The sequence below is a fragment of the Typopeltis vanoorti genome, chromosome 24 (genome assembly GCF_054136105.1).
Source record: "Typopeltis vanoorti isolate ZY-2024b chromosome 24, IOZ_Tvanoo_1.0, whole genome shotgun sequence".
Taxonomy (NCBI): domain Eukaryota; kingdom Metazoa; phylum Arthropoda; class Arachnida; order Uropygi; family Thelyphonidae; genus Typopeltis; species Typopeltis vanoorti.
The window spans coordinates 28,810,156-28,820,394 of NC_143572.1; the positions used below are offsets into that span (position 1 = coordinate 28,810,156).

General features: G+C 33.6%; 1 protein-coding gene across 1 annotated transcript in view; it reads right to left on the reverse strand.

Moving 5' to 3' along the window:
* LOC150093053 (very long chain fatty acid elongase 1-like) overlaps window positions 1–8,730 on the reverse strand; it is a 35,040-nt gene extending 26,310 nt beyond the window's left edge. The window contains exon 1 of the mRNA XM_090413555.1: window positions 8,632–8,730. The gene's annotated coding sequence lies outside the window, so the exon portion shown is untranslated. The remainder of the gene's footprint in view (window positions 1–8,631) is intronic.
* Between the last annotated feature and the right edge of the window lie 1,509 nt (window positions 8,731–10,239).

The window sequence follows — 10,239 nt, forward strand, 5'->3', positions numbered from 1 at the left end:
AAATTATAAAATAATAAAAATTTTTAAAAATATTAACTTTCATTCACGACTTCTCTAGTTTCGGGAAACAACACCTATAACTAACATTTAAATATCATTATGCAATTGGGATTGATCATCGAATACGTGCATAAAAGACAATAATTCAGCTAGACAACTCATGTTCAACGGAGAATATTATCAGTGCAATGCCTTTAATACGCTAATGTAGCACGTTTAGAAGCAAGCCATTAATGAAGTTCATATAGCAATAAAGACTTGGTGACGTAAGCCATGACCTCAAAAGTAGATGGAACTTATGCTAAGCTTATGGTGTGCTTGTCAAATGGTTTGAAATAGAGACTAGAGAAGAGGTAATAATATTAGTCACCCAAGGAATGCCCCACCTAGTTTTCTGTGAAGGTTGCCAGAAAATTCATCCCCATATTTGATTTTTTTTTCTTTCTTTCGCTAGTTGTGTTTTGGGTGGAGCAGGAAAACATGCTGTTCTATACTAAAGTGTGTCACCGTGATTTTAGTGAAAATACCTCAAGTATTATTTGATTAACAACTCAACATACTAATAGTTTTTGTTCAGTTTAAATTACAAGCAAGGATTTTGATTTGTATGTTCGATATTCTTTGATTTTTAAATAATGTTTTTTTGAGGTCAATTATCCATTTCCGTTTCAGATTTCAGCACCATACGGTATTAGATCTTCAGTAATTTCTAATTGAACTTTAAATGCTTGTATCTGAGGCATGATTACTCTCTCTTATTTTCCATTGAGAACTTTTTTTTTTAATATTATTTGTTTGTGAACAGCAGGTTGTCATCTTCTTTTACAATATTATTATTATTCTTTGACAATACAATAAGCAAGTACATCCACTTACAAGGAACCAAGGACATGCGCAAAATGTGTCAGCCAGTGATGACATACTTGTTAATTTCTATTTTGATCAAGAGTCTTCAAAATATCACCAGGTGGCACTGTCTTTTATGTAAATATCATTGTTAGCAATCATTACTATAGCTACGTGCGTATTCTCATGGTAGTCGTATAAAAAAATTAGAACATTATTAACGAAAAACATAAATGGCCAGGATCTGGAATTTCTTCATTGTCTGTAAATTACACGTTGACTAGAAGAAATTCCTTGAAATAGTGGAAGACACATCTTCAAATACCACGCAAATTTTTAAAATGGCTTTACCATATAATAACCACGCATTCCAGTCGTACTTATGTCATTACGTGAATTAGAAAAAATTATTAAATAATTACCCACTGTTCTTGTCTGTATGTTTTAGTAATGAGGAAACTGGAATAAAGCCAAGGAAGTCCGTTTTCAGCTGAGACAAGACGTTCAGTACTTGGCAAGATTATAATTTAATTCTGCGTTTATCAGAAATGAACACCTAATTTCAAGGTAAGTGTATGGTATTAGTGTGTAATCGAGGTCAATCCAAATGATGCTGGATTTCATTTGATTTTGGTACTGGTATCAAAAACAGTATCAGATACGAGACAAATTTTTCCATCTTGAATAAATAATAGTTTGCTGTGTGCTGTAATTGGACATTAATGGTAGGAAACGTATTACATTAAAAAAATGCTGGAGGCAGAAATTAAACTCTTCATTTATTTAGTTTAATGCCAACCTACTCTCTCTGTCTGTCTATCTCTCTCAGCTTCCAGTACATATTAAATTTTCTTATATCAGAAATAATTGGTAGGTTATTTAAGATATGGTTAGGACATTGTTTTAAAACCAAAATATCGCTGTAAACGTTAATGGTAAAAATTAAATTACATCAAGAGGTAGAGCTATATGTCCATGGTAATCGAAAATCGATAGGCTGTAGCTATTATGGAGTGGAAAAAAATATTGGCTTTCTGTTAGTTCTATTATGATACGATGCACATTTATAGTTATGTTCTTGCATGAAGTGATCCTCTAGCTATGCAAGCGAAGTTTGGAACAATTGTAAGCGAGTTGTGTACTCAATAACTTAATAGGTACCTCTCTGCAATAGTATGTGTTCCAAAGTCACCAAGTATGATTAGATATTTGTCTTAATGTAGCACCAAGGCATTATCTATCTATCCAGATGTAGAAAATAAAGCAATGTGAATTGTTTCACGAAATAAAAGCAAGTTAAGTCCTACTGGCTGTCGGTTTCAAATTGCTAGCCAGGTGTTACAAAAATATGGAAATCATTGGATGCAAAATCGGAGCCTTACGGCAGGTGGTCTAGAACTTTCCGTTATAATTATAAAGGGATTATTATATCCAAATAAAGTGTACCGAATCTAAACCTTTTATTCTTCCTCCCGTTTTTGTGACATAGCATTTCCTCTACGTATTGTCAAACAACTACAACCAGCTGGTCGGCCATATGCCAGCTGATGGTCAGCTGTATAAGGAAACGATGTAAATCACGTATTCAAACTCTAGTAAAATACTTTTTTTTTTCAGGTATTTTAAATATCCTCGAGTATGAAATAATAATTATAACTAATACAATAAGATTCAAGAATTTTGATAACAATTCTCAACAGCTCTAAAATTGAAAATATCATTCCAAACATAATCGTGTGTATTATTTATTATGAATTTGCTGTTAATATAATTTTATACTAACCACTGCCTCTTAATTCAAAATTGATTAATTTAATACTCTGCAAAGTGTTCAAGATTTTAATACTTTGAGGTGTTAAAATCAATAGAAACTTACGAAGAAATAATTTAGAAATAATATTTGCACTGTTTATAAAAATGACATTAAAACTTCGAGTATATATTTAAGACGCCTATCGATTATTATACATGGGAATGAATTAATATGACTACCGAAACGTTACAAAAAAATGTCATTCCTAATGAGTATGTTGGATTCCGGGAGAACCACGGCATCGAACAAACACGTTTCAGAATCGTCGAAAACAGCTTATAACATAAGAGACAGTAGCACACAGGGGCAAGCTTCCTGGACATTGCCAAACATACGGCACAATGGGGTTCTTTTCAATCTCCTGGGAGCCGAATTCCCACTAGGACTTGTCAAACTTAACAAATCCTACCTCAGCGATTGCAAATTCCGAATGAAGCTGCAGTGAATCAGGTCGTCTGAATGCAAAATCACAGCAGGTTTCCCAAGGCTTCCTATTATCACTCTGCTCTCCACTATCTGTGTGGCTGACATCCCGCGCACAGTTCCACCCCAACAGGCACGGCAACTGTACAAACCAATATGTAGATAGCATATTGGTTTGTACCATTATTGCAGATGATACTATGATCAATGCAAACAAGAACCTTACAACAGTGTTATTCACAAGAGGACGAGTATCTCCGGAGGTCGAAGTGGTAATATTTGGTACTCCCATTGAATGGAGACCCGTAGCCAAATACTTAGGTATAAAATTAGGTAGAGAGCTTTGCTTCACGACTCATGTCGATATATATGTTTACTCAAAAGCAATTAGAGGCAATAGGGCCGTTATAACCGTCACTCAAATACCGCACAGAACATAAACTACTTTCATACAAGATGCTGATCAGGCCAGTTCCTTACAAATAATCTAAAACAAATATTTACGAATATTATTCAACGCACCATAGTTCGTGAGAAACGTAAGACGCTCTTACTGGAAAGGGCTGCAAAATTCTTTGCAAATACTACCATCTATCGAACCCATTAATCCACCAAGCGGCAGACTACAGTGACAATGCTAAACACAAGGCCCCAATCCATACTGATCGGAAAGGTTTTTGAAAATCGCTGCCAGAAGATCAACATGGGCGAGCCAAATAAATAATCAACAAATATCCAAAAAGCAGCTTCGAAAATAGATATTTTTATAAACTAAAAATGACTTACAGTCATTTTTAGCCTTAAGCCTCAACACACGTATGACTTACAGTCATTAGTCCACAACAGGCGAGTCAAGTGCTCTGTAATCAGCCTTAATCAAATAAAGAGATTAAGGGACCACAGGTCCAATCCATCCATCGTAGCAGAACAGTTATCAGTAACGTTACAATTGGTGAATATATTAATTTTATGTAAAAGTGAATGTAAATTACATGTGAGTATATTATGTAAACATATGTAAATACGCTTCTTCTATTTCGAATAATTATGAAAAATATCAGGCATCACAACGGAGTAATCAATGTTCCATAGCTAAGGTAATTTTAATTCACAAAAATCAATTGATGGTTGACTGGCCATTGTCCTTTACAAAGAACCACTTTGTAGTTGCATTCTATCAAAGCTAATCTATTAGTCTCGTTTACTGAGAAGAGTGCAATATTAAGTGGTTCTATTTAAACGCATATTTAATATATGATTTAAATTAATGGAAGTTTATGTAGTGCATTTATGGGTGTATACGAGAGACACTCTTTCTAGGTAGTGCTTCTGATCGGTGGTTGCCAGGATACTTAAGTTTCGCAGTTGACAGCTGTCTCTCCTTAACATTTCCAATCGATACGAATAAAATGCTTCCTTACAGAGCACTAAAGGGGCTCGTTAAGATTGTTTCTTAAGAGAAATGTGACTCACGAAACGAAGTATGGTTTTATATTTGAGTGTATGAAATAATTTCAAGACGTACATTAAAAAAAAAAAAAATTGAAACGTATCGCTGCATTGAGCAAAGTAACAATCGAAGCTAAATGGGAAGGTAACGTTGTTGTGTGTGTGTGTGTGTGTGTGAGTCAGCATGTAAATCGCTTTCATCTGTGTAAGCGTATTATACATAGGCTAATGCACATGCAGAATAAATAGTAAAACTCATAACTTGGAATTCCAGAGCGATTACAAATCTACTATTGATAAAATCCATGGAAAAACCCACTGGTTGTGTTTTTAATAAATATAATATTTTACTCTAATTTTTGTGTTCCCTCAGCTATAATGTAAACACATACATATGCATAGATACATACAAATGTAAACAAATAAAATAAATATTAATTTATTTAGTACTGGTATGTGTGATGTAGAGTATAGATGGGGGCTCTGGAGTAGACAATTCAGTTGTGTACAGTACTTACAATACTATTACTACTAATAATAATAATACTATCAAAACAACTGTCTTTAAATATTCTCCCCAATAACTTATATTTTTCATCACATCATACTCAATACTCAACTGCTTTTAACGTTTTTTGAGGACTTTTAAAGCAATTTTTTTTTTTTCAGTATTCGCGATGTCTTTCTAAACTCTGAATCTCTTATATCAAATTCACTTCCATCTTTTCGTGAACGTCTTTTTGACACTTTATTATTGAGAGTTAGTGTAACTCATAAAAGCTTCTCGTCCAATGTTCGTAAACTGTGTTTAGCAGAACCAAGCTAAGCTACAGTTCTCCGAAAACTTGTGAGGGTTCCACAGAGCAAACGAATCTCATACATGACCATACATTTATAAATTGTATTACATGTAGTTTACGAAAAGAAACTTCAGTAAGTGGAGAAAATACTAACTTGATTAAATTGACTTATTTCTCCGACAGTTAGGTTCCTTTATTATTCGTAATATCATGTGGCCCACTATGCTTTTTTTTATTAAAATATTTTGCGTTAACTGTTCAATGTCATACTTTTCCAGTATTTTTTTAAGAAAATTTTCATAGCGAGTTCCGAAAATAAATAAATATTTTTATGTATGATTCCGCAATCTAGTTTACGTAGGGGGATAGTTTTCAACATTTTTTCGAGGCCTGTTGGCTAGGTAACTGTTACTATAACTGATGTTGTTATCAATTCGCCAGACAACATCCGGGTTTTTTTTTTTATAGGAATATCATAAAATTGAAACTAGAAATAGAGAAATGACCATAAAATTAAAATTTTCATTGTCCATTTCTAAGTGCTAATTATAGTATTGTTCTGTTTTACTTAGCATTATCTCTGCTTACAGTTGAATAATAAAATGGAACTCATGACAAATACAGTAGACGCCATCTTTGTTTTTTTACTATGTCACTGAATTCACCCTAGTTCTCTTAGTGGATCTCTTGTATTGGTTGTATTAATACCCTGTCCCCTTCTTTGACGAAATTTGTAATGTTACGTACTGAATTAGGGATGCATTTTTTAAAACTGGTTTGAAAATTTCGATGCGAATTTGTGTTTTAACTAATCCATATACATTTATTCAGTTAACTATTGTTACAGCAGCAATATTGTTATCATCAGCACTATTTGCTTCCTGATTCCATTTATTAAAATTGTTCCTAAGTAGCTAAACTATATTACACATTGTTCGTTATTCAGAATAAAATTTAGATTTAAAAAAAAAAATTCCTTAACATTTTCATAGCTTTAGCCGTTTTGTTGTTAATGCAGCAGTTATTTAATTTGGGTAACGTGTTTTATAAAATGTTGTAGCAAATATCTTTAGGGGGATGACATCATCTGCATACAGTAAGGAACTCAGTTTAATATCTGTTTTGTGACTTCAGGTCAGATGAAAGAGAATGACAAATGCACTTGACCTATGAGTATTAAAGAAACTGGAAGAAATCCAGACAGAAACTACTACTACATCTGAAACATCAAGTGAACCAGTCTCTTGGCTTTGTGCTAATATTAATGAGTCTTACAAAACACATTTCATCGTATCTGAGAACTACAGACTCACTGTAATTTGGCCACACATTATTCGGCCATTTAAAGATTAGTTTAAGTCTGTCACTTGTGAAAGTAAAACTGTGACTTAAACTAAAACACATACTTTTTATACTGAGAAAGGTCTATGTGAATAAATACCAGATCAACTTCCTACATATTTATTAGCCTGTAGATTTTATGTAAATGTTTTGGTTAAAAAGGACATTTCAGGTGTTGAAATATGTAATGTAAATTATTACATTTTTCCGTAATATCAAATACAAATATTATATAAATAAAATCGTTAACAACTGAAGACATTGTTTACTTCCGGTTAATAATTTATGCAGAAATCGGAAATAACTATTTTCCTCAATGAATCAAAATTCTTATATAAAAACAAATCCTTTAAATTCTTTAAATTTCGTAGTAAGGATGGATTCACAACATTCTCCAGTAATGCCTTTGAACATTGTAAAATAAGTAGTTTATTTTTCTATAATAATAATTGGTGTTTTGTTAAACATAAAATTACAAATAAAAATTTAAGTATTTTTCTACGATCGAAATTATCTAAAAGAAAAATTAAGTATGCAACTATTTCCTTTAGTATTTAATATCAGAATGATATCATAATCTTGAACTTTTAGTTTTTGAGGAAAAAAAAATTAATTTATAGGTTGAGCAACTTCATTCCAACATCAACAATAATATTGCTGCCATCACTGCTCTAGTTATATTGATCTGAGTTATTATTTCACAATACAGCGTACTGTATTTTACTGCAGTTTCTATTGATTTATACAACAAACTTTTATAAATTCCCTCTAAAACTAGGTCAGTTGAATGACGAGATGTGATATATTTATAATGTATCGATCATGTAATAGTAATTTTTGTACATTATAGAGTATGCGATGTGTTGAGGAATGAAAAAGAACTAACCGAACAGTTTTAAATCGATTTTTTTTAAAAGTGTGCTTGCCGAAGACAGGAAAAACAAAGAAAAACATTTTAAATAAAGTCAGAGAAATAAATTGAATAGAGGCTAATGATAAATAATATTGTGATTTATTCTGGTTAGAAATTTTGGTGTACTAATTTTATGATATCGTTTTTCCATGTAAGTAAAATGTCTTACATATTTAAAGCTCCTAAACTAGACTCTGGCTAATTTCATTTTGTCAGTTATTTCATTTAAGTAAATGAGTTATAATTCTGCTTAATGTCTGATGCCATATACGGGTGAAGTATAAATTCGAAGGGGTAAATATCAAAATAACAATAATTTTAATGATTAGTGTCTTCAGTACAGCGCTCCGTTTATATTATATGCATATAATCTGGCAGTTAAGTCAAACATCAGTAATACTTCATATACAAGTTTAATTATGATAATTAAAATTTACGGATTCCATCAAATGAAACAGGGATGAAAATATGATATGAAACGAAAATATAAAAGTCTCCTTTTATATTTCTCCAAATATAAAGGGAGACTTCTCCCTTTATATTTAGAGAAATAAATGATTCCTGCAAATATCACATAGTCGGCTATTTTTTGTCATTGTTAATGAAATCCGAGGCCATGGTTATCAATGTTAATAATTAGCATGCGAGAGAAAAATTTTACAGAATTAAGAAGCGAACGATTTTTATTAATGACACTGCGGTGCCGTAAAGCTGAGTCATGTTTGGCTTCCATTTTAGTGCTTATAAAGAACGGCATGAATCTTGGATACTTCCTGACGAATCTCCTCTGTTTTCCTGCTAAAGGAGTTTGAACTTGCCGAGCCGACTTCCGACATTTTTACAACTGAGGAAGAGGAATGAGTGAATCTATAACCACCGCAGTCACACAGAGTGCGCATTCTCTGTGGGTGTGAACTTACACTCCCCATGCTGTACCGAAAAAGTCATGTGATTGATCTATCGTTTTAATTAACAGATGCTACGAATAATATTCTAAATATTGATTCCCTGTACACAAAGGGATCTTACCGTTTTTCTAAACATACCTGAGGGAGCCCTTCGTCATTCCGCACGCCTAATCCACATTTGTGTCTTCATATAAAACTCGCACTCTTAAGTCTTCACCGAAACCAAGGCCACGAAAACCTTCCGCCCTAACGGTGTACAATACGGGCAGGCAGACGAACCTATCGCGTTTGGGTTGTGGTGAATGTCCTCACAACCATACAACCGACGCCCTTCCTAGCTATCCCCCATGTGCCGTTGTGTAAGGCTTATACCTCTGCATTGTCGCATTATATGATCGGAAGAATTCTCGAGGGAAGAATTAAATCGGATATAATTTAATGAAAAATGAATAATAACTCTGCAGTTTTACTAGAGGACAAACGCCTGTTATTATTCAGCTTTCTAGTTAGCTTTCTTTAATAGAGAAAATAGAAAATACATTTATATGATACTAAAGAAAATGTCCACTTACCGGCTCAGCCAGCACCAACTGAACACTAGAGGCGCTGTGTGTCTCTCCTACTACAACAATGTACTGATCGCAAAGCTTAGCAGTAATGGCCTTGGACACTATTTTAGGTGGAGACAGTTATTATAAATGCCCAAATGGTGTGACGAATAGCACGCTCATTGCCGACAAAGTAAATTATCGTGGTCATGAAGAATATACAAAGCGGCTTAGAATGGTAGCTGATTCTGTTTAGAAGATGCAAAGAAAATAATACCGTGCAAACAACTCCAGTGCGAAGTATCGTATTAGGATAACGTTTTCTTAGCGGAAACAGAATCGTTTGAGAAATAGATGGGACTGAGACGTGGGGGGAGGGGGTTCGCAACAACGAGCGTTTATTAAAAACAGATCAAATGGGGCGTGACTTTGTCTTAATTTTTTTTTTTATTTCATAGAGTTTGATAATGTAAACGAAATTCCCCATTATAAGCTTGAAAAAATAATAATAATCTGCGCCGTTTTCTTAAATTATAAATTTAAGCATCACTTCGTCGTGACCATTAGGGGACTCCCTCTCTTAAGGGATGAATGAATTGAAAAATATAACGACTGTCAGCAGAACGTAATTGACAAATGTATCATTGCGCCTGTCAAATTTCCTTTGTTTCGTTTAGTTGGAAGCAGTAACGCACTTAGGATTTAATCTTGGGGGGGGTGGGGGGGAGTTGAGTAGGCGATTTGAGAATACACACTACGCATCGCATACGACCTATGACTGAGCATCTGCAATGATCGCTAATTCATAAGTAGTATAGAAATAGAAGACACGACACAACATAAATTAAAAAAATGAATTTTATTAATTAGAAAAAGATTTCTGGAAAATTTTCTAGTGTTTCTTTCCCTTTTTCTTTGGGGGAACAGGGCCCCTTGGCGCCCCTCCTCTGGGTGCGCCATGGGTTGGAAGTACAGCTAAAGTAACTCAAGACTATAGTTGCCAAAGGATTATATCTGGTAATTTTCTGTATGTTTCCTAGCCAGTTTTTTGGGATATGATCAATGGCGGCTCGTGGCTTGAAATCGTGGGGGTGCTGCAACTTTCGAATTATACATACACACTGTAAGTACAGTGTATACTTACAGTGTGTATGTATTACAGTGTATACTTATACGTGTTTGGATAAAATATCAAAAT